At 45.4% G+C, this 24,954-nt stretch overlaps 1 long non-coding RNA gene across 1 annotated transcript; it reads right to left on the reverse strand.

Moving 5' to 3' along the window:
- Nucleotides 1-912: 912 nt before the first annotated feature.
- On the reverse strand, nt 913-24,954 carry LOC119878791. Its single transcript, XR_005387141.1, has 4 exons — nt 24,739-24,954; nt 21,850-22,035; nt 2,478-2,520; nt 913-1,820 (listed from the first exon to the last, which is right to left on the reverse strand). It is a non-coding gene; the product is annotated as an uncharacterized LOC119878791 (long non-coding RNA).

Genomic DNA, 24,954 nt, shown 5'->3' on the forward strand with positions numbered 1-24,954 from the left:
AACCAAGTAAATACCACGAAAAGAACATGATTATTTGCCGACAATGGAAAAATCACTTAGACATAAATGTTGTAATAGGAGGGCAGCCTGACTTATACTTGTTTGTGTGTCTATTTTTCCCACAGGAACTGGCTTCTAAAGAGTTCACATCAGGTCTTTTGCAATTCTGCATCCCTTACAACCTCACATATCTATGTTTGTTAAATTATCTCTCTATAACTCTCTATAACTCTATAACTCTATCAATGTTTGTTAAATTGAATTTTGTTTAATTTAGTGAGCGCTCGCTATGTGATAGGCAGAGTGCCAGATGTTTTCACAGCTTTTTAAAAAGTGACTCCCATGACTATCCTGTATCAGGTATTTACTGCCACTGTAAGATGTTTTACAAACCACCCTAAAAGTCTAGTAGTTTAAAGCAAGACTGTCTTATCTTGCGTGGGTCTCCACGTTGGTCAGCCAATGCTGCTGATCTAGCCTGGGCTCCACCCATCTCAGGGAAGCACATTCATGCACCTGTGGTTCCCTGGAGGGCAGCTGGGGGAAGCTGATCTAAGATGACATAAGCCTGGGTGACAAGAATGATTGGGGCCTCTCCCCACATGAATTTTCACTCTCCAGCGGGCTTCCCCAACCTTACGTTCGGGGTGGACATAGTAGGATTCCAAGAGGGCAGAAGCTTGCAAGTGCTTTAGAGCTCTAGGCTCAGCACGGACATGCACTCATTTGACCACACTTTGTTGGTTAAAGCGAGTCACAAGGCAGCCCAGACGCAAGGGCTGAAGAAATCAATTCTCCCTCTTGAGGGAAGAACCAACAAAGTCCCATTGCAACGCATTGAAGGATTACGCTCATTTTCACAGTCAATCCCCACCACGTAAGTCCAATTTTAAGATGAAGAAAGAAAATGGATGGAGTTTAAAGATTTATTTAAAATGTTATACAATTGCATTGTGGCGAGGGTTGCACAACTCTATAAATTTACTAAAAATCATTGAACTGTATACTTTCGATGGCTGGCTTTTATGGTATGTAAATTTTCCTCAGTAAAGCTGTTTAAAAAAAGCTGAAAAAAATTAAATCTGTTGAAGATCATTCAACTCATAATCCAAATCTGCATTTAAACTCAGGTATTCTAGTATGAAATTCAGCAGTCTTTCCAGTGAACTATATTTATCAGACATAAAGTATCTGATTTTCAGAATCAGAGGGTCTAAGGGTGAAAGAGATCTTCTACAGATTATTTTGTTCGTCCCTCTTTCTTCAAGCAGTCGAATGTGTAAGCCTTCTGGTGCAGGTGCAGACTTCTCTTCTTAGGCTGAAAAATAGAAACAGCACTACGAGAAACCTGAGCCAGGTGGAAAAAAACAGGTCTCGTCTTCTCAAATGCTTTTAGGATCCAGGATGATCGGTACTGATAAAGAACTCGGACCCATTGTTTTTGGAACCAGAAGCTGCAGATGGTTCTTTCCATTTTAGCTCCTCTCATCTTACACTGACCATATCCTTTTGCCAGAGTACCTAGTGGGCTTAGATTCTGGTATCAAGAGCAAGAGCATTTATCTTCTTATTTTATTACCCAGTGTCCAAATCGAAGTGTCCTCCTTGGAGCTGAAAGTGGTTGCAGTCAAATTAAAGCTCACCTAAGGAACTTCTTTTGGGATTGAAAACCTCCAACAGGAAGACACTGGGAATAACGACAGTTTGTAAATGGTGGGTTTGTATAATCGGGGTCGTTCTCTTGTGCGCATGAAGGGATCCATTAGAATAACAAACAAATGGGAAGTGCCATGGTTTCCTCTTCTAGGTTGGTCTTGTTTCTGGAGGGGAAAAAGTGAAATCCTGAGGAGATGCATCCCAGCTCACCATCAACAGCTTTGAAGAGCAAATTGAGTAGCTCTCATCAATCATGCACAGACGGCATCAAAAGCTGCCAGAGGAGAATCATTCACCCGATGTCAGGCCTAGTCAGGCAAATGTTATCAAACGCTCCTGCTCGATATCATAAAGCAGCATCACCCAGAGAAAAGTACATAAAGAAATCGGATCATGTGAAGAAGAGAGGCAAGTAAGGCAGAGAATAGGATGGAGTGGCAACGAGGGGAGGAGGGAAGAGAAAGAGAGGAAGCAAGAGGGAGAGGATGGGAAGCAGGAGGATAGATAAATAGACAGCAAGAGATAGCCAGCAAAAGCTGGAGCAGACAGCAAGCCCTGGGGAAACAGGAGAAAAACCAATCAATGGCTAAAGAGAGGCTAAACAGAAAGGAAAGCTTTATAGGGGCGAAGGCCATGCTGGCGGCCATCTGGCCTGAGGACTCGCAGGCCACAGAGACTTCAATTGGAAGTGAGAACAGTTCCCTTTCTGCATCTGGAGGAGCACCATCGAATCTCCGTAAAAGGCACTGAATGGAAAGCAAAGCAAAAATACACACTCCCTCCTCCTTCTTCTCCAGCTCCCCAGATTATCCCTCACCTACCATGAAGGGCTATTTGATCATCCTGGCCGGCTTTACTCAGGCTCTGAAAATCAGAGGGAACAGTCATTAGGAAGCCAGCCCGATGTCCACCTAAGCCTCCCACTGGAGTGATTTCATCTTTTATTACAACAAAGCTAAGGCAGTCATGTATCAGCTCAGGCTGTAAATCTGCCTTCTTCATAGATCAAGTTCGATTTTCCAACTAATTGGAGGGAAACAAATCCACTTCTGGGTCGAACCAAGCAAATTTCCCCTTTCTTGCGAAGCACCTGGCTCTGTCTTAATCAAGAGGTAAGGAGCCGGGTGCCTGTGTGTTCTAATGTGAAGCTTTGGGGAGCCCAGTGTCAGTGAGGGGTCGGCAGGTCTGAGAGAGGGGAGTCCGTGCAACATGGGAACAATATGAGGAGTGGGGAGATGGAGGGGCTTTCTCCAAAGCAAACTTTGCTCTTTATACCTTTTCACCACATAAAGAGATACTGGAAATAGCGATGCATTGAGAAACAGGGCCCTGAGACAGCCTGGCTCCTGGCACCCTACACACATTTGCTAAACTAAAGCAAAGATACTGGGAACCGTTTGAGAGTGGTTCCCAACACTTAACTGCAGGGCTTACATAGGAGCTGAGAGACTAAGTGATAAAATGTACGAGCCAGCCACTGACATGCATCATTACATATAATCCTCACAACGACCCTACGAGAGAAACATCTGTCTTATTACTATTCCCGTTTTACGGATGAGGAAACAGATGCCAGAGAGGTCAAATGATGGGCCCCAAGTCATAGAGTGAGAGCTCGGAGCTAAGCCTCACCCAGGGCTGGTCTTCCACAGCCACCATGGGTTGAGCAGCGTGATGGAAGGGCAGCGTGTCTCCTGTCCACCTGGAGCACTGCACGGGATGGAGAGGAAGGGGACAGGTCAGAGCCTCAGTCCAGTTGGGCAGGGGCAGGGCTCTGAGTAAGATGCTAATGATTCGTGTCATAAAGAAGATGCCAAATTTACCATATGAAATTTTTCTGAGCTTGGGGAAAATGGTGCAGCCATAAGCCAAGACAGAAGGCAGCATTATTATGGGCAGCAACAAGTTTAGGGAGCTCTCTAAACTCTTCTATTTCCCTTTATGAAAGCAAAAGACCAGAAAATTATCCATAATTACAGAGCCATCAGCAGCGAATTGCGACATCTCTTGCATGGGCCAAGGTGGCAAAGGACTCCTCAGCATTCATCAGTGTCCTAAATTCCTCCTCCCGCCCCTGCTTGGCCTTGGCCACCCCGGCTCTAGGCAGCCCACCCCCCACAGCAGTGGGGGCTGGAGCACAGGCTGTGGGGGCAGACAGACCTGTGTTCAGATCTTGTCTCTTGATCCCTTACTACCTGAGTGACTTCAGACACTTGGCTCGGTGCCCGGGAGCCACTTGCCTCATCCGTAAAATGGGACACTACAAGTTGCCTTAGACCCAAGTGACGTTGGGATAAAACAAAAAGATGAATGATGAATGCATGAGGTCGAGAACAATATCTAGCATATAATAAGCACTCTTTCCCCAAAGCTATCATTATTGTATTTTTTTCCATCCCCTTCATCTTCCTTATTTGAAGCTAAAAGAGGAAGAGGCAAACCAAGTGCAATTGCTTACATAAAAGCCAGATAGAGCCTGGCTATTCCACCGGAGGCAATAATTACAAAGCTGCTTCGGAGCACAGAGAGTTCCAAGAACAGAATACACATTTGGAACGAGTTCATTAAAAAATTGCTTACTCATAAAAGCTGCTATCGTTAGAGCCTGACAAATGGAAGACACAGCGCCCATAAATAAGAGGCTGGCGGTAAACAAGCCGACTACACCAAGAGGTCGCTTGATTTCTCTCTTCCCATCCGTCAACCGTTTCCTAACCTTTTATGGGGTTATAATAACAAGTTCAGGTAGGTTTTATGTGCCTGTTTACTCTGAGTTTTCCCCCAACTCCAAATAGAGGGAAGAAGTTTCCAGATGTCTCTGCCAGGACCCGGAATGGAAGGGGAATGAGGCGGCCCTGCTCCCAGGGCTCTGGCCCAGGGTGGGCTGCAGGCTCCCCCCACCCCTCGGCCCTTCTAGAGACCTGGAGCCCTGGGCACCCCCGCTCCAGCACCCCCTCAGCAGGCCACTCCAAGAAGAATTGTCTCCCCACCAGCCTGTACCCCACTGCCTTGCTCCAGCCCAAGCAGGTCACCCCCGTGGTGCTGGAGGGAGTCCCAGCTGGGAAGTCAGGAGATCGGGGTGGTAGCGCAGCGCAGCCACTTGGGAGCCAGATATTGTCACTGAACTGCTGCGAGCTTCGGGTTTTGTGCTCTGTAAAATGGGGGTGACACCGACCCCCTCTCAGCATTTCTGGGAAGCTTAGAGAAGGTTACACCCGAGAACTTTAGCTTGGAGAGTCTGGCACGTGTGGCCACTGCTGCAGTCAGCCAATCACGGTGATTAAGCGCCCCCAATCCAGGCTGTGTCCTGTGAACTTGAGGGGAAAGGGCAGTGGGAAGTGAGGGGAGGACCCCCAACTATCTGCCCTCAGAGATTTGAGTCACAAAGAGGTAGAGACCACTGAGACTTCAAATTGCTTTTGAAGAGTTTCTAAGTGCAAATACGACCAAAGGAAATGGGACAAAGAAAGCTGGGTCCTGTCACCCCTCCCCTGCACCACCCCCCAGCCTACTCCATCCCTGCCAGGCTGGACTACACCTTGTGCCCTTGCCCAAGAAGACCAGCAACATCAGAAAGGAAGCAGCACAGTGCTTTTAACAGGGCCTCGGGCCAAATAAACTTGCCAGCATTTACCAGAAACCATGGCAAATCGTAAATTCTTATGTAATGAAAGCCAGTAATTTCCACGCACTCCTTTCTCACCCAAACCCCACCTCCCTGACTACTGTTTTTCTGGAGGTTAAAACAAAAAGGACGTGTCACTTAGTTACACAAATCAACAGCCAGTTCAAGCTTTGAAACCTTTATTTATTTTGTAAAAAGGGGACTAAATACTAAGTGATACCTTTCGGGAGCCAAATAGCTTCCAAAACAAAGTTTCCAGAATCCCAGGCTGGCTTTCCGTGTGTGGGTGCTTGGAGACAGGAAATGGCTGGCTTGGGTTCCAGTATGCAAAAGCTAGGCTTTGAGGATCCGCTGTATTATTCTAGAAATCTTTATCAAATCCCCGTTATGTGCAAAGCACTGTGCTAGGCCCTAGGGTATAAAGACACGTCCTACACGTGCTTATTTCTTGCTCAACAGAATCACCTGGGGTGGCAGGGATGGTATATAATGCAGAGGCCTGGGTCCCACCATTAGATAATCAAATTTAATTGAAATGGGATAAGGCCCAGACCTGTCATTTCTTTTTTTTTTTTCCACAGGTGAATCTCATGCTCAGTCAGGGTGGACAATGAACGCACAACGAACAATGCAGGTGGGGTGGGTATAGGAGTCCGGGCTGGAAAGGAGCAGGGCCAGTCCTGGCAAGCTTGATTCATTCCCTCCACAAAGAGCTACAGACCAAGGACTGTGTTAGGTGCTGGGAATACGAACGAGCCTAAGACCTGGCTCCCGTTATCAAGAAGTGGGCAGAGTAATGAGACAAGTACAATTATTCCGTGTGTAGGTTCTGGGATGAACTTGAGCACACAGGCAGCTCCTGGCTCACTCTGACAAGCCAGAAAAGACTTCTCAGAAGAGAGGATGCCCAAACCACATCCTGACAGAAGAGAAAGAGCTAAGCAAACATAGGGACAGATAGAGCAAGCATTCTACCCTCCCAAAAGCCCAGAGGCTAGAGAGAGCTCCTTGAGTTCTGGGAAGTGCTGCAGGTGTACAGAGCCACCAAGCTGACAGTGGAGGGCCGGCTGCTCAGTGGGGCAGGATCAGAGCATGATGGGCTTCCTCCCATCCCAGGCCACTTGGCCACTTGGCCACTGCTCCTTTGTCTCAATCCTCAGCGGAAAGCTCGGGACCCGACACATGATCAACATGTAATAACTATTTTTTGGACAAATGAATAGAAGGCAGAAAACAGAGCTCTGGGGCAAAACACTTAAGAGCTGAAGAAGAGAACCTGCAAAGAGAAGGTGTAGTCAGAGGGACAGGAGAAAATGAGATTAGTGGAGATTAGTGGTCCAGAAACCCAGGGAGGACAGAACTTCCAGAAGCAGGGAGCCAGTGTCAAAGGCTGGAAAGAACCCAAGGGAACACAAACAAAAAGCCAGCTGTTGGGGAGCGACAAGGTGGTCATGCGCAGTTGACCTGAGGGCCACTGCACCCTGGTGCTAAACAAGAAGCACGGTGGTGGCAAACTCAGGGCAGAGGGGATGGCTAAGGGAAGGAAGGGACTGTCCAAGCAGACTCGTCTGTCACGAGGCTGACCCACAAAAGGGCACATGAGAGGTGAGAAGGTGGTGAGAGAGGTCAATGAGCCTAAAAGAGGGTTTGATTTTTTTTTTCTTCTCGAGATGAGTTTTTGTAACATGTTCAACTGGAAGTTCCTGTAAAAAAAGGTCAGACACGTAGGACAATGTGCCAGAATGAAAAGAGCAGACCTGCCAGTACTGTATGACTCCAGGACCGTTCTGTAACCTCTCTGAGAGCCCCAGTTCTCAGCAATAAAACAAAGGACAATAACGCTCAAATTGAATGGATATTGTAATAAGTAACTCAAATATGCCTAGTGCATGATTGGCTCCTGTAGGTTTTTATGGTAGTTGTGGGTTTTTTTTTAAACTTTTGATTGAAAAAGGAGGCCCACTTGAAAGTTGGTGGGGGATGGGGTGCCTGGGTGGCTCAGTAGGTTAAGCATCTGCCTTCAGCTCAGGTCATGATCCCAGGGTCCTGGGACTGAGCCCCACATGGTGTGGGGTGGGGGAGGAGTGGGAGGGGAGGTCCCTGCTCAGTGGGGAGTCTATTTCTCATTCTGCCCCTCCCCCTGCTCGTTTCCTCTCTCTCAAATAAATAAAATATTTTTTAAAAGTTGGTGGGGGAGAGACTTGTGTTCTCTCTCTTCTCTTAGGAATTCAGTCCATAAACATCGTACCTACAGTTCATTTTCTTCAATCAAGTAAGGACCCTGTTCCCTGCCTCATAAAGCTGGGGCTTTTAGATTTACTAAGAACATAACAGTAGAAGACACTTGCAAAAGTTGGAAGTGTCGCTGATGTGATATGATTACTATCCAGGCGATACAAAACAGAGAACCTTGAGAGGAGTGACCAATATTTCCTTAGAGTCAGGTTGAATCATGGGTTCATCCTTAAAAGCTATGAGACCTTTGGGAAGCTGAACAGAGTTTCTGCATCTTGATTTCTAAAAGTACCAAAAAATTTTTTAAGTGTATGAGGTTCTCTGAATATAGTGAATGTCAATAAATGTTACTCTCTTCTCTGATCTGGACATTTTAAAAACAGTATTATCTTCCATCTACATAGAGTAATAAGAGTGGGATTTGGCTTGGTTACAAAGGAAAGATAAGGTGCAGATTTAAGTATGTGCAATGATCATTAGAAAGCTAAGGAAGTAAAAGCAGGCTATTTTTAAACCAGGCTAGTCTGGGGAACCTTCGTGACAATTTTTTAGCTTTAATAACAGGCCACATATTTAACAGAAGTCTTGATTCAGTCAACTCTTGTGCCAAACTAGCACCTTGATCAGAAAATAAAGATCGGTCTCTCTTGGGGCACCTGAGTGGCTCATTTCCTTAAGCATCTGCCTTTAGCTCAGGTCATGATCCCCGGGGTCCTGGGATGGAGCCCTCAATGTTGCACTGTACTCCCTGCTCAGCGGGGCCTCTACTTCCCCCTCTCCTCTTACCCCTTCCCTTCCCCCTGCTCATTCTCTTCCTCTCTCAAATAAATAAATAAAACCTTTAAAAATAAATAAATAATAATTTTTAAAAATAAAAACCAAAAAAAAAAAAAAAGTTCAGGCCCTCGGACTCGATTCTAAGCTCCTTGAGGGGACAAAAACAGGCCTTACTTACAATTTCCCTCCAGCTCTAGGTTCAGTGCCCGCTGAATCCTTAGGAGGTACTCTACAGTGGAGCTGGGGAGACCAGGGCTCCAATCACTGTAGCATTCTACGAAGGTGCCGTGGACAAAGCAATGCACCCTGCTTAAGCAAGTGTCCTCATCTGTAAAATGGGGATGCTTCAAGGCAAAAGTTGGAGGAAGGAACAGAGGGAGGGTCTGTAAGGAGCTGGGCTGGTGACCATCAGCACATCATGGGAGCTCTGCTTGTTGATAAGGCTAGAACCACCCAGCGTCCCATACAAGGGAGCCCAGTGAAATCAGGGTGCGGACAGAGGAAGTAGAAAATGAGCAGTCAGATCTTACAGCTAAAAAAAAGAGAGAGAGAAAAGAAAGTTCAAGTGAATTTTTTCTCTATTTCACTAAAATAATATGCTCCAAGCCTGAAACCTTTTTCCTCCTGTCTACTGCCCAAAACTCATTTCTCCAACAGAGATCTAAGCTACCATAAATCCCAGCAGGGGTCAAAATGGCTGACACAATTTTAACTACAAGAGAGCACAGCATAAATGGCATCATTATTATCCCCAAGGGCTGCTCTCTGCCTTTTCGAGGGGACAAAAGAAAAAGTCATATTTTTTAACAGGGAAATATACAGTATTTCAGAATTTTTGAGGGACAGATTCAAGAACTCAGAAGCTCAAAGGCTGTTAAAAGAAAATATGACCAGACTTAAAGGGAACAATCTTTCTGCTTTTTTAAAGACTCCTTACTGTTGTTCTACCCAAAAAACCTAGAGATACTGTTTTTAAATAAAGTCTAAATAATGTCCTATGATTGCATGGTCCTCTCTGTTCCTCTGTGCTTTATAACCAGATCTCTTCTAGTAGCAGGCACTCACTCCTTCACTGGGTCCACATGCTTTCTCCTGGGGAGCTTACCGTGCAGTGTGATTCGGACACTAACTACCCAGAGCTACCTCAGGCTTCATGAGTTAAGGGCACAGTCACCAGACAAAGGCCACAAGTTCAGGGGTCCTCGGGAACCTGCACTTGTGAGCAGCTGGCCAAAACGCAGGGGTTCCCATAGCTCCCTCAGGCTCACTAATTCAGAATGATTCACAGAACTCAGGAAAGTGCCGTACTTACATGAGAGTTTTGTCATAAAGGATATAAATCCCCAGGCTGGCCAAACAAACATACATGGGACAAAACCAGGGAGGGTCCTGAATGTGACACTTTTGTGTCCTCTCCCAGTGGAATCAGGATGCACCACCCTCCTGGCACATGGATGCATTCACCAACCCAGAAGCTCAAGCAAGCTTCAGTGTCAGAGTTCTCATTGGGGTTTCATTATTCAGGCATCATTAATTGAATCATTGGCTACGTGGTTAAATTCTTTTCCCTCTATTCCCGTAGACTGGGCCACAGTCACATAGTTCAAAGCTCCAATACTCTAATCATGTAATGAGTCTTTCCGGCATGGCCATCCCCCATGATGAAACTATCTAGGGGCTCATTATGAGTCATTTCATTATCATAAATTCAAATGAGGTCCCAAAGGCCCACCATGAATAACAAAGACATTCCCATCTTTTTGGAAATACCAACAGTTTAGAAGCTCTACTCCCACGAACCCAGGACAAAGACAAGAAAAATACTTTATTGTACAACACAAGGGAAGGTTCTAAAAAACTTAGAAGTTAGAAGGTTCTAACTTCTAAAAAAGTCACTACTAATGCTCTAGATCCAATGATTGTTTACCTGTTGACACTTTTAACAATTAAAAAGTTCCTTGCTGGCATTTCAATCTCAACTTCTGGCACCATCATGCCTGGCCAACCTCATTTCCAATATTCCCTATCACAAAGTCTGCACCCAACCCCTCCTGCTGTGCCTCAATTTCTCCCAGAGAAGTCATGGAATGTTGAGATAACCTCAGCAGCATGGATGAATGAGACCAGAAGAGGACCTGAGACAGAACCCACTCTGATATTTAAGAATAGGCAGAGGAAGAGCAGCCTATAGAAGAGCCTGAAGAGGTAGTGGGGGGAATTTAGCTGCTGCACTGCTGCATGTGGTCCCAGAGACCCAGGAAACAAGCTTCAACACGCAGAGAAGGACCAACTATGTAGTGTCAGCTACGATGGGGAGGTCAGAAGAATAATGGCTAAACATTTCCAATAGATTCAGCAGTAAAACAGTCATCGCTGACCTTGCTGAGAGCAATTTCAGTAGAGTAATAAGGGCAGAAGCCAGATTACAGTGGGTAGAATAGAGAAGGGAGAGGAAAGAAGTAGAGCAGCAGATATATATGTCTCTTTAAACAGAAAGCAGTCCCTGCAAGGTGCCATGGGACCTGACAGGAGCTGGATCTTCAGGATGGAAGATGTAAATGTGTTCAGGTGTTGATAGGGAGAGGCCAAAACGGAAATGGATGGGGTGGACTGTAGAGGGAAGAGAGAGGGAGCATCTATCAAGCCAGGCTACCAAGACCTGGGAAGAAGAGCTCCAGAGGACAAGTGGAAGGATCTGCCCAGATGGGGATGCTCCTCTTCCATGACAGTGGGAGTCAAGGAGGGAGGCACGGAGGTAACTGTCACACTAATTTATAGGTTTGGGGACAGTTAAGTGGCAGAAAGGGAGTGTTCCCATCATTGGCTTCTTCTACTTTCTCTGTGAAGTAGGAAGCAATGCCATATGTTTAACCTATGAAAGTCAAACATCTGAGCGAAGGAGGCACGAAAAAGCTAGCGGAGGGAACTAGACAGAGAACGGGCTAAGGTACCATGCAACCATCACAGGGCTCCAGTGTTGATCCAGGAGCATCCCAGACCTGCGAAGCTGCAGTGAAATTCATCCGTAGATATGGGTTTCTCTACAACAGGAAGCAAAACTGGTAACAAAGGCTGACAGTTCATCAGAGCCAGGGTTAGGGTTTCACCAACCGTGTAGAAAAGGAAGCCAATGGCACAACAAGATTGGCTGGACAGAGGCTGAAATAACATGAAGCTGGACAGGGGGTGAGGAAAGGGCTTATAGTTATGAAGAAGGCAACTAAAGGGAGACCCAGGGCCTGAGAGTCCCCAGTTTGAGAGATACAGATAGTGTAGACTATGGAGTGAAAGCAGAAAGATCAAAGAGATTAGGATACGACTTAGAAGATGGCCAGGTCCAGGGTGGAGCCATGCATGTGTGGGGCTCAACCGGAGAAGAAGTGAAGGTCACGGTCCATGAGAAGCCCCCAGAATGAGGAAGTCAGAGCGGTGCTGAGGCACCCTCATGACCCCTGAGCTAACCCAACATGAGGCAAGGGGTTCAGATGCAGGAAAAGACTGCGAGCCACGTGCCACTACATTTAGTGAAAGGGAGGAGGATGAAGAGATTGTTACATGATGATCAAGAAATACAGCAGAGACATCACAAATGAGAGGTGTAAGGGCCAAATCAGACCAAGAGCCAGGCTCTCTCTGGCTGGTTGGGGTTTTTTTTTTGCCTATTTGTTTTATGATAAATGACTTCCCACCATTTAAATATCAGGAGAGTGCATCTAAAACTCTGTATTCTTTAGACGCCTGGTTGGCTCAGCAGTTAAGCATCTGCCTTTGGCTTAGGGCATGACCCCAAGGTCCCAGGATCAAGCCCTGCATGGAGCCCACTTCTCCCTCTGCCTCTCTGTGTGTGTGTGCCTCATGAATAAATAAATTAAACACACACACACACACACACTGGATTCTTTGGAAGGCTGCTCCTAAGAACTATCAACATCTAGCAATGTGGGGCTCATTTCCCTCCACCATGATCTCCAGAGCAGAGGAGCAATTGTGATCTTTGAGACCTTTGAGACCAGTTGTGACCTTGCTGTCTCTGGTTCACCTGAGCCCCCTTCGGTGCTCACCCAGGGCCCTGGCAGGCCCTTGCAGGCATTTCATTAGTGATCTCTAGGAGAGGGCAGGAAATGCCATTGAGCATGAGCCTTAAGTGGGCAGAAGGGTTTCCATGAGTCATTCTGGGGAGTCAGAGTAGGGAGCAGAGCCAATGCCAGCTGCTGACCCTGAGTAATGGGAGAGCACGCAGCTCCCCTTGAGAAGGGAGAGGCGGGTTCAAACAAGAAGATGGAGGGAGTGGTCAGTGAGAAGTCAGAGATAATGACTGAATCTCTTGCTCATGGAAACTCCAGAGAACAGACATAAATTTGTGGTAGGAGCAGGGCCAGGGAGAAGAAGCACAGGGCAATGGTAAAGGACAAGGGGAAGCAAGTGCCTGGAAGTCCCTTGGGCAAACGGATATTTGAGATGTGAGGCATCTCATGTTAAACCTCAAAATTTTCTGATTAATACTTCTTGGGAGCAACTTGGTAGTCGGGGGGTGACGTCACCGAGCTGGACCCTGGGTTCCCGAGGCAGAGGGACTGCCAGGACAGCTCAGGAACCCCTAAGAAACACTCTGAGCCTGAATCACAGAAAGCAAATTAGACTGAACTTCTCACCTTCTTTATCCTCCACTCGGGCCCACTGATCCCAGGATCTCGGTAGGAAGAGCCTCAGCCTGGCACCTGCCCGTTATCCAAGGTAAGAACCCTCCCGACATCCTTCCCAACAACATCACCCTTAGTGACCGTGGGGGTGGCGCAGAGCCCCGACAACCAGGGCACGAAGGAGCGGTGAGAGCACAAGCCAAACACGCGCTGTGTCTACTTCAAGATTTCACCAGAACTTGGCTAAAGGTCCCGGAAAAAGGCATGCAACTCTTCTCTTTCCTCATCCCTCACCACATGAGCTCCCGTCTCCATCCCAGTAAACCTCCCAGGAATACATCTCAGCCAAAATCGTATGTCTTAAATGGACTTCACTGAGCAGGCCGAGAAACCTGCCCACCCTGTTAGAGGACCATGTCCGGGGAAATCATAGTCTGGTGTTTAGACACCCAACTCGTAAACCTCAGGCACACAGCTCGTCAGCACGGCGAAGAAGGCCTACGTATGAAACCAGATTAGAGAAAGCATACGTGTTTCAACCTGCTTTGCTCAAGGAGCCTGTCAATGGAAGAAAGCATGGTGGCTTACCCCTCTGACAATAGGCAGGGAGTCATCAAAAGCTCCCTTCTCTTTGCAAGCAGCAGAGCCTCTTCCCCTGCTGTTGGCTCATCTTACAAAGAGCTGCTCGCCCATCCCTTCCTGGACTCGGTCCAGCCTCCTCCTGACAGGGCCTGGCAGGTGTCAGGACCCCATGGACCCAGGGGCCCTGGGAGCTTCCTGCAAACTCTGGTGCGGCACCGCGGGGCATTGGGGGACATGGCATGAACTCAAGAACCAACGCGGAGACAAGGCTGGTCCTTTATGTCCCTCGCTCTCCAACAGCGTAGAGCATCCCAGCCCCTCTCTAAGGCCTTGCTATTAAATCTTAAACAAACTCCGATTGATCTTTGATCTTGGAATAGCTTTCCACTTGGATTTCTGGTGGTAGATTTCCTCCTCCTTTTGCCTTCCTGCTGTTCTCTCCTCATCAAGAAAAGAAAGAAAGAAAGAAAGAAAGAAAGAAAGAAAGAAAGAAAGAAAGAAAGAAAGAAAACAAGAAAGCAAGCAAGCAATAAAAGGAATTAGAGAAGAACTCACAGCTTCTCACCTTGTCTCGCTTCAGTCTAAACAAGAAAATGTCTTATTAAAAATAAAAAAAAAAAGTGGGGGTGGGCTGGGCAGGAGAAAGGTGATATTTAATTTTATTGGGGAGAACGAATCATTGCTGGAGAATGCCTGTGGCTAAATGAGACCATCAAGCCGAGAGCAGAGCAGCGAACCGCGTGCACAAATATGAAGTAATATCTTTCTACTCGGAGGGAAACTGACACTCAATTTCAGAAGCTTCTGGCAGGCGGCTCTGAGTTTGGAGAAATCACAGCCACCTCCTTGGAACCATTTACCACTGCTTCTACTCTCTGCAGTGAAAGCTTAAAAATGCAAATGAAATGGGGCCATTTAAAGAAAAATATCCCTGCTAACAGTGCTCTGGGAAAAAAAAAAAAAAAAGCCTATAGCTCAGAGGGCAATCTTAAAGTCAATGAAACTCGGCAGCGCTGGATGATGCTTCATTCTGATGGATAATATGTGCTGTGCTTCCCTCTCATGAGTTTAGAAGTATTTAAAGAAAAGGGTAAAATCACCCTGTTTAGGAGATTAATTTCTTTTCTGGGGGAAAAAAAATGTCTGTTTTTGCTGTCACTTCTGGTCTGGTGAAAAGTAAAAACCAGAGCTTATTCTAAATGTTTGCTGCCGAACATTACCAAGTGTAGGGAGCTGGGGGGAGAAAATCCCAACCCTGAAGAGGTCAAGTCCTGCTCCATCTCTCCGGGGCAAAATCACGCTTTATATTATACAGGAAGCCATCGTCAATGTAGTTCTGGAGGGAAACTGATAATTTGTGCCACTTTTATGGGACACTACATGTCAGGGACAGAGCTTAGCACTTCCCATGACTTCTGACCTCTCCCCATGCTGGCACAGGCAGTAGGTCTTACCACTCTACCCATTTCACAGGTGAGGTAACCAAATTTAAGGAGATCAACTAAAAAAAAAAAAAAAAAAAAAGGAGATCAACTAACCTGCTCCAGGTTGCTGGAAAGTGGCTGAGCTCTGAGCTAGACCGAGTTTTAAGTTCAGGCTGTCAGCGCTGGAGCCAAAAGCTACAATGCTGTGTGGCCAACATCCTCTCAAAGCCACTTCATTTCATTTCAATTCTATTCAGGAAGCCTCACCACACCGTAACATTGACACCATTCAGTAAATTATATCTCGCTCTGAAATGTCTTTCTTTGAAGACTGCACTTTGAACACAAGGTCGTCAGGATTTGATGAGCAGGGGCTATCAACCTAGATCTGAGGGACCAGGTGGGAATGGGCCAGCCAACCAAAGGATATGTGGCACTTCCTGCCCTTCGTGTGCTTAGGATCATCTCTATTAAAGCCATTTTATTCAAAAGAAAAACCTAACATTGATTTGGAGCCGACATTCATCTTAAGGCAACTCGACTACATTTTCCCACTTTATGGCAAGATCTTAGAGCCAGGCTGCCAACATCACCACCTTCTCTAGTTCTCAGGTAAAAAGTGCAATCTGAATCTGACAAGTACTGCTGACCCTTGAACAACATGGGGGTTAGGGGCACTTGCCCCCCACCCCTCAACACAATCGAAAATCTGCATAGAACTTCTGATCCCCTAAAAGCATTGATAACAGCCTACTGTTGACCAGATACCTTACCAATAACAAAAAATAATTGGTTAACACAGATTTTGCATGTTACCGGTATTATATGCTGTCATGGTATCATAACAAAGTAGGCTAGAGAAAAGATAATGTTATTAAGAAAATCAAAGGAAAAGAAAAGACATTTAGAGTACTTTACTATAAAAAAAATATATTACTGGGGGAAAAAATAGCGACGGTGTAAATTAAGACTATCATTAAAAAAGCAGTTGGCATTATCTTGAACATTTAGCAATGTGTATCCTACAACACCAAATTTCTACCCCCAGGTACATTCGCTAGAGAAATTCTTGTACCTGAGGACCAGAGGTCATGCCCATGAATGTTCCTAGCTGCAGCGTCTGTAAAAACCAAAAGCTGGAAACCATCCAAACGTCCAACAGTAGAAACAATAAATAAATTGTGGCATATATACACGAGGGAACACTCTGATCTATTGAAAATGAATTAATTACACTTTCAATGCATGTATCAATGCCAATGAATCTTGTAAACCTAATGAGCTAAAGAGAGAAGTAACAAATGAAAACATATTATATGATATACAGGCCTTTCAAAACAGGCAAAACCGAACTATGTTGTTTAGGGATGCATGATAGATCATAAGGCTATTTCTGAAAAGGCAAGGAAGCGGTCATCATGAAAATCCGGAGACGGGTCATTTCAGGGAGGAAGGAAGGGATCTTGATGGGAAAAGGTGCAAGGCAGGAGTGAGGAGCTTCTAACGTAATGGCCATGTTTCAATATTAGACCCAGATGGGGGCTAAATGGGTATGTATTTTTTTAATATTCATTAGACCATATATATCGCAACCCGTATTTGTCATGAAACATGGTCTTATGTTTGTATGATATATGGTATATGAATACACTCTTGCGTAGATGATACGCTATCAAGAAAGGATGCTGCCTGGCTCAGTCCGTAGCATGGAGGAAGCCTCCGTTTTCATGCAATTATAGAAGTTTTGAAGTCACTGACACAGTCTCCTCTAATCCTGAAATTCCCTCCAGGACGTGCCACCATAAGGCTGTCCAGCTCCTGCTTGGATACCTATAGTTATGGGAAACTCAGGACCTCTCATAGCAGCTCATTTCTTCTGTGGGTTTTTTTTTTTTAAGTTTGATTCTGGAGGCAATGGAGTCCCGGATTTATTAATTTTTTTTAGCTGCAGTAGGACGTCAATGGTATAAAATATCGCCCTCTTCACGGTTTTTAAGTGGACCGTCCTGTGGCAACTAAGTACATTACAGTGTTCTGCAACCATCACCACCACCCATCTCCAGAACTTTTTCATCTTTCCAAACTGAAATTCTGTCCCCGCTAAATGACAACTCCTTATTTCTTGGCAACCACCATTGTACTGTCCGTCTCTATGAAATTTGACAGCTCTAGGAACCTCACATAGGTGGAATCCTACGGTACTGATCCGTTCATGACCGGCTTATTTCCCTAAGCCTGATGTCCTCAAGGTTCATCCATGTTATAGCATGTGTCAGAATCTCTTTCCTTTTTAAGGCTAATTTTCCAGTGTATGTATATATCCCATTTTGTTTGTCAATTCATCCATCTGTAGACGGACACTTGAGTCGCCTCTACCTACTAGCCATGTGACTATGATCACGAGTGTAAGCCCATTTCTTCTTGACTATTACTGAGTTTTTCCTTATACTCAACTAAAACCTGTCTCCTTGTAACTTCTGCCTGTTGTCTTCACTGTATTGCCTTAAGTTCTTGCAAGGCAAATCCTCCGCCTTTTCCTCACAAGGACACCTCAAGTATTAGAAGACGACCTTGACATTTTAGTTACCTCTACTTTAGTCCAGATATTACAAGGTCTTTTGTTATTTCAATCATTCCTCATATGATGTATTCTCCAGTCTTCCATCAACCCAACAGGCTTCTTTAGATACAGTTCAGATTTCATTAACTTTTATGAAAACCACATCCTGCTACATTTTCATCTTCTGCTTATCGTCCAATAGAAAGTTCTTCCCCTGGAAAGCCCTCTTTCTTTCAGTATTAACATCTGCAAAACCAGGTCTCCTGATTTCAATGCCTGTGTGATTGATTTTTTGAGTTTCAATGCAACAGATTAACATTTTAGATGTGTTAAATCTCATCTTCTTGAATTTGGTCCAGACTTCCAGTCTACTGAGATCACTTTTAACGTTATTCCATATGACTCTTTGTCATACAAAGAAATTGAAAATCCTATTTGTTACTGTGTCCCTTCGGAGTATTGATGCAGTAGTGATAGAACACAACATGGTTAAGGTGAAGGTAAATTTCACTGACCTCTCCTTCCAGATTATCATTTATTAACATTCTTTAACTGCATTAATTCAAGAACAGGAAGCCCACTGAACTACAACATCGCTTAATACACCTATTGGAGTTTTATCCACTAAGATATCACAAAAGACTTTGTCGAACATGTTGCAGAAATCAAGACATGCTAGGTTTGTGGACCTTCCCAGATTTGCCAATGTGGTTGATCCATAATAGGTCCATTTATGGCAGCAGTATCCATGCTGGCTGCCAGACATCACTTCAATCTTTTCTAAGCATGCCTAAAGCATGAGTCTCACATACTGCTGAAGAGTTTTATCAGATCTGATGTCAAGTTTTCTTGGAGTTGGCTTCTAAAACTTCCTTTTTGCTCTCTCTGAAAATTAGAAGACTATTTTCCTATTTCCTGTATTCTGGAAAACTTTCCATTCTTCATGATTGCTGAAAATAAGAGTTTTGTGATTTTCATCTGCCAGTGTATTGAATACATGGGGATGTAAGCTCCTGGACTTGGACACCGTGAACTGATCAAAATGACTGCATATTAATATCTCTTACCCACTCCTAATGCACATATTCCAACTTTTCTCATTTGACTTCTCTCTTCCTGATGAAGAGTGAATTTAAACCCCCATTGATCTTCCATCTTCTCTAGTTTATCCATTACCTTCACAATTTCCTCAAAGCAACTGGCTTCATCTGTTCTTGGTCATTTTAATTTTCACTGTTCTTCTTGCACTATTAAGCCCTTCCGTTGGTTGGGAAAACAAGACTTGCAGTCCCCACAAATAGACAAGGAGGAAAAAATAGATATCCAGGTACCAAGATGCACAGGCTTTGATTGGTTCTCTCACTGTATGGTGGAGAAGGTCTCTTCACACCAGCTGTGCAACTACTATTAAAATTGGCATAAGAGGACAACAGAAAAAAAAACTGGATTATTTCAAAGACATGTAAATCAGACCCACTCACTGCCAGCTTATTAACCTGGGGAATATCAGGCCTCGATGTTTTTATAATTCAAATGATGAGCTGGACTCCATCTCCTAAACATGGGCACAATTGCCCCTCTGGACGGGGAAATTCTCAGCTGTGTGAAACTACACCAAAACATGTGGTGCGGAAGCATGTAGAATGCTTAGCATCCATCATTTCAGAACAGTAAACTCAATTGCGTCCTCAGTCACTGTGACATTCTAGAACAGCCATATGCATTTCCAAGTGCCCCTGGTTGAGACCCACTGACAGAGGATCTTTAAAGTCCCTTTTAGCTTTGAATTTCTGGGTCTATAATTCTTTGCAGACAGAAGCTTTGAAGTTTTAAATCATTAATAACTCTATGTTAAGTTTTAGTCAATAACATATTACATTATTGAAAGTCATTTTCTGGATGAAATAGAAGTCTGCTTTTTTTTTCGGCAGGCACACAAAATTTTTCTCCATTTTTTTAAAATTAGCAGGAGTAACTAATTACAAATCTAGACATTCAGAAAAACTAGTACACAATTAATCACTTCAGCCAATCGGCTGAAAACACTAGATGAATAAAAAATGTTGACAAATTCTTATCACAGTTCACAATATAGGAAAGCACGTTGCTAAATCTATATGTCCTTTCCCTTTGTTTTAAAGGAGTGGAAGCTAAACGAGTCTCTTATTCTCAACTGTACCTGGAAATTCTCCTGCAGATCAAAGGAATTTCCCCAAATCCAGGAGAATTATCATCCTGCTCAGAACTGTATATTTGCCTTGTCTCTGAGCAAATAATTTGGTTCATTAACACTCCGCCTTCCAAAGAGGCTTATTCTTTATCCTTCCCCTTCCCAGTACCTTCCTGTCCCCACCTCCCTCACACACACACCCCAGTCCCTTCCCTCACCCCCATCACCACCACCACTGGCATGGCGTACACCACCACCCAAGGAGAGCAGAGCCATGGCCGACTGGCTTCCCCTCTGCAGAAATTGGCACAACTACTCCTAGTGCAATGCAGGGGTGTCTGCAGCCAACAAGCGCAGAAAGTGTTTTCCCTCACAGCAGAAGGCTAACCTCCTACAAAGATACCTGGCCCCTTCCAAGTCTTCGGAGGTAGCCCAGACAGAGAGACAGGGTTGTGAAACTGAGGACGCCTCTTTTCTTTGCTTTTTCCCCCCCCTTTTCTTGGTAAGAGAGTAAAAATGGGGACCAAGTGATTTTAAAACAATGCATTCTCTCTGGCTTCCTTTCCCTTCCCATCAGCTCAAGGATCTAGCATCAGCAAAACATGTCATGTCATGTCCTGGTCTGGAGACAAAGAGAGGAGAGAATTCAAGCACTTTGCAATGGGTGAGGCTTTGAGGCTCTTCATTTTTCCCATTGCTCTTTTCTTCCTGGTTTGGGGGCAGGGAGAAAGAGTGCAAAAGCTTCAGGGGCTGCACAGATAAGAGATGGGACAAGGGAAGTATGTCCCTAGCTACTCAGAAGACATTGGAAGTTGGGCCCAAACCTCAAATTCATTTTTAGTTTTGTGCTGATTATTCAGCAGAGACAGCCAGCCAGGGGCAGCTCTTCTCCCAGCAGATGGATTCAGATCACCAGCCTGGATGGGCACCAGACTTTGGACAAAGGCTGTGGAATCCCTATGGCTTCTGCCACATAAAGAAGAAATATGATTCGTTATACTTCCTTGATGACAAAGCCAGTGAAGACGGGCTTACACTGTAGCTGTTGGGATCTAGGTTAGATAAGGAAGTCACTGGCAAGGAGCCCTGAAGCAAAGGAATGTTATGAAGACTTCCAGCCAGAGCTCTTAACATCTGAAGAGCTTCTCATCTCTCTCCTAGGTCTGGTGTGGTCTCTCCAAGAGGTGGTCATTGGTAATAGCTTCGTTTGTCTTTCCTTCCTTTCTCCATTTCTCCCTTTAGCAAACTCACCTTCAACATCTATCATGTCCCTGTGCTTGGAACTCGCAAGAGGGAAAGCGAAACCTTCTCATTTTGCTCCTAATCCAGGTAATTGAGATTTGTGGTCTGCACCCATCTAGTAGCTATGGGGATGGACCAAAAGTGGTGGGTTTCAAGACCTGTTAAGGGTCTTGAACCTGATGGGATTTGCAGACGAAGAGGTTGTGGAGAGTAAAGGATAGAAAAGAATCAAAGGTGACTCCTAAATTGCTGGCATGAGTAACTGGGTGAAAGTTGATACCATTTACAAAAACAAAACAAAACAAAACAAAACAGCGGGGGACTATTTAGGGAGGGGGACACAGGTTTGAGGGACAAGGTTGGGGGAAATCTGATTAATCCAATTTTAGACAGGTGGAGTTTGAATTGCATGAGAGATATCCAAGTGGGGATGTTCAACAGAAAGTTGGGCAAATGGGCCTTAGACTTAGAACAAAGACTGAATTTCAGAGGCACGCACTCAGGGAATTTGTTAAGTGGGAAGAAAGGAAGTGTTGGTGAAGATCCGTATATCTTTCCAGCCCCCAAAGAGATAAGAAGCGCCACATGAATATCCCCTGGTGCTTTGGGAATTGATCACCGGCCTAGATTTCAAAGAAAGATGCTTAATTAATGAACACTCCATGAAATCACAAAAGGCAGCCTTGGTTGGGCCCAGGGGATCAGCACCTTTCAGCAACAGGCAAACGAACGGCCTTGAGCAGAGGCAGCCGCACAAAGCCTCTCTTTCCATTTTACCAGGCCAAGCCAGTGATGGCGGGAACTTGCAAGCGTCATAAGAGCATATGGTAAAGAAGGCTTTACAAGCAACATCCCCTGGGCTCCACTTAATGGCACCACCAAAACCAGCTTCCCCAGAATGATTTCACAAGGTAGGGAGTTAGCATCAGAGTCAATACTTTTTAAATTGATTTGTTGAAGGGAAGTTGACCTGGCTCCATCCCAAGAGCTTTGATATCTCCCCGTCTCTCTTGGCCTTGCCTCCACTCGCACAGCAGCACCACCAGAAGCAAAGAGGTTCTTCCCACGTCCAGCACGGAGTTCCCCACAGCATGTTTCCTACAGGTAGAGAACTTTGGTGGGTGCTGTTGGAAAAAACGCCATTAGTAAAGGAGGTGGAATGAAATGGCAGGGGCAGAGCTGAGCAAGAGGAAGAAAGAAGGGTGGGGTGTTCCCCACCACCACCACCACCCCCCCCACCACATGGCAGTGTTAGGGTGTGGCTGGGGCTGCCCGCCAAGCTGTAAACCTACTTCAGTTCCAGCTGCTTAGATGTCACACCAAGTCCCCCCTCCCCTTGGGGGCTAAATGTGTTTATTCTTGGCTGAGGAAGATTTCAGTTTTTCAAAAAGGAGAGAGGAAATGAGAAATCAGAAGAAAATCCTTAAGATCTTGTTATTAAATGGCACTTAAATTTTTCTGTCAATATAAAAAGCACCAGAAACAGAGATGTTCCCGCAACATCCGACGGCAAAAATAGGCTTCTAGGTTACCAGGAAGTTTTTCTACAGAAGAGGCCATTAAAACATTAACTAATAAAAGAGAAAAATAGCAAATCTCTTTGCAGGATTTCATTCAAGACCTATCTCTTCCCAACTTCTGGCCAAATTAAAATACATGTATATAAAATCTTCAAAAAAAAAAAAATTACACCAGAAAGGAGCCCCCCTGGCCTGACTGGTGACAGGGGCATGGTAAGAGTCCCATCATTTTTCTTCTCTTTCTTTTCATTTTGCATTTTTAATAAAGTTTTTACTTTTCATTTAAAAATAAGGTTTGTTTGGGTTTTTTAAAGATTTTATTTATTTATTTATTTATTTATTTATTTATTTATGAGAATCACAGAAAGAGAGAGAGAGAGAGAATGGCAGAGACAACAGGCAGAGGGAGAAGCAGGCTTCATGCAGGGAGCCCAATGTGGGACTCGATCCTAGGACCCCAGGATCACGACCTGAGCCAAAGGCAGACGCTCAACCACTGAGCCACCCAGGTGCCTTAAAAATAGTTTTAGATTGACTTTTCCTTTCTTTTCAATTTCCTACAATACTGTATCATCAAGTCCTGACTTTGAAAAACGCAGGAGTTGAGGGGGGAAAAGTTGAGGGCTGACATGAGAAACCAGCCGTCAGCCTCCCAAGGGTATCAGTGGCCTCCGCGACAGCATTGTTGGTAGGGCCAGAGGAAGCCAAACTCTGGATATTTGCACAAATCAGAAGTGCCATAAAAATATCCCTCATTTTTAGCACTCCACAATTGAGAGAAAGAGCTTCCACGTGCTTTAGTTCATTCTGCCAGCCATGTGACGGTGACCATGCTGTGTTACACACAGGCCCAGAGAGGCAGAGAGACCCAAGGGAATGACTCTCAAAAGGCTGGAGCTATGACTGAAATAGAGGTGTTCTAAATCCAAGCCCATTTGTCATACCCCCGGTACTGAAGAGGGATTAGGGGTCCTGCTCAACAGGGCAAAAGACAGATATTAAGAAGCAGAAATGCCTGTTACAGTCATGCTAAGCCAGCATCTGCAATGAGCACTTCCAAACTGGCCACATGAATCCTTCTTCAAAATGCTGTGCCTCCAGCATGACCCGACACACAGTGTGCAGGCCAAGTGGTAGCCCTCTCCTGCCTCCTCAGCTAAGCCTGAAAACAAGCCTTGCGGTTTCCCATGGCTGGTTCCCCATCCTGGGGATGACTAATGCACTGCGGCAAGAAAGAGCTATGGCCCACACCTCCAACCCCAGGCGACCAGGCCCACGTACTTCAGCAAAAGAGGTGATGTATCTCCCGTTGGGTCCTCACATCACCTAGCTCTCCAGGCCACAGAACGCTGATACAGAGCAGTGCTTCTCAAGCTTCGACAAATCACCTGGGGATCTTGTTAATCTGGGGACGCAGATTCTGCTTCAGTAGGTCTCAAGAGGGGGCCTGAAATGTTGCCTTTCTAACGAGCTCCCTGGTGCTCACTCACTGCTGGCCCCAGGACCTTTGAGTAGCAAGGAAGGGCTGGAGACTGTCAGAGCTAAAACAGTTAATAAAGATGATTCTTCGCAGTTCTTTTCACACTGGGTTCCTGGGAAGCTGGGATAAGGTATTTCACAGGATAATTTCAAAAGCCGAGAGGAAACCAAGAACCCCTCCGCACCCCTGCTTCAACCAGAATGGCCCTGCTCTTCCATTCCGGAAATTGAAATGCTTCATTATATCTCATTTGATAAAAGAGTTCCTTCGTTTTATAAAAGTTTGAAAGCAGGCAGCCCGGGTGGCTCGGGGGTTTAAGCGCCTGCCTTCGGCCCAGGGCGTGATCCTGGGGACCCGGGATCGAGTCCCACGTCGGGCTCCCTGCGTGGAGCCTGCTTCTCCCTCTGCCTGTGTCTCTGCCTCTCTTTCTCTCTGTGTCTCTCGTGAATAAATAAATAAAATCTTTTTGAAAATAAAAGAATAAAAATTTGAAAGCTACTGCGTTAGTACAACTGCCTCAACTTACAGAAAAGGAAGCTGAGAGTGGGTGAGTCATACAAGATGACACAGCTAGTTGGTGGCCAAGCCAAATCGGAGCCTTGGCCTCTTCTTCTCCACCCTAATGTCGCTCTCTTTGGGCATTCAAAATGCCATGATTCAGTGGTTTCTCTTTCTTTTGGGTTTACCAAAGTAAACCCACCAGAATCCCACAATGCCCAGGAAAGTGGATGTCCTGCCTCTCCCTACCAACGGTTGGCTGTTCAGAGTTGCCCTGCCATCTACACCTGACAAGTCAGGGCAGCCAGTGGAGGAGGGAAGAAGCTTACCTGAGCAAGGTAAAAGTCAGGAGCGTTCCCAGAGGCAAGAGGAGGGTTAGCCATGGAATCGTTCCACAGATGGGCAGGCATGTGCTTGCAAGACCTCAGAATTCCTTGTCTCCTAGGAGGGGCCCTGACTGACTCACCAGGGCACTTACAGACAGCTTACTTCAAGCTGATTTGCAGCAGGCATGCTAGGGCAGCTGCAGGGCCCCAGCCAAAGAA

The sequence above is a fragment of the Canis lupus genome, unplaced genomic scaffold (assembly GCF_011100685.1).
Source record: "Canis lupus familiaris isolate Mischka breed German Shepherd unplaced genomic scaffold, alternate assembly UU_Cfam_GSD_1.0 chrUn_S1915H2114, whole genome shotgun sequence".
In the NCBI taxonomy this organism is placed as follows: domain Eukaryota; kingdom Metazoa; phylum Chordata; class Mammalia; order Carnivora; family Canidae; genus Canis; species Canis lupus.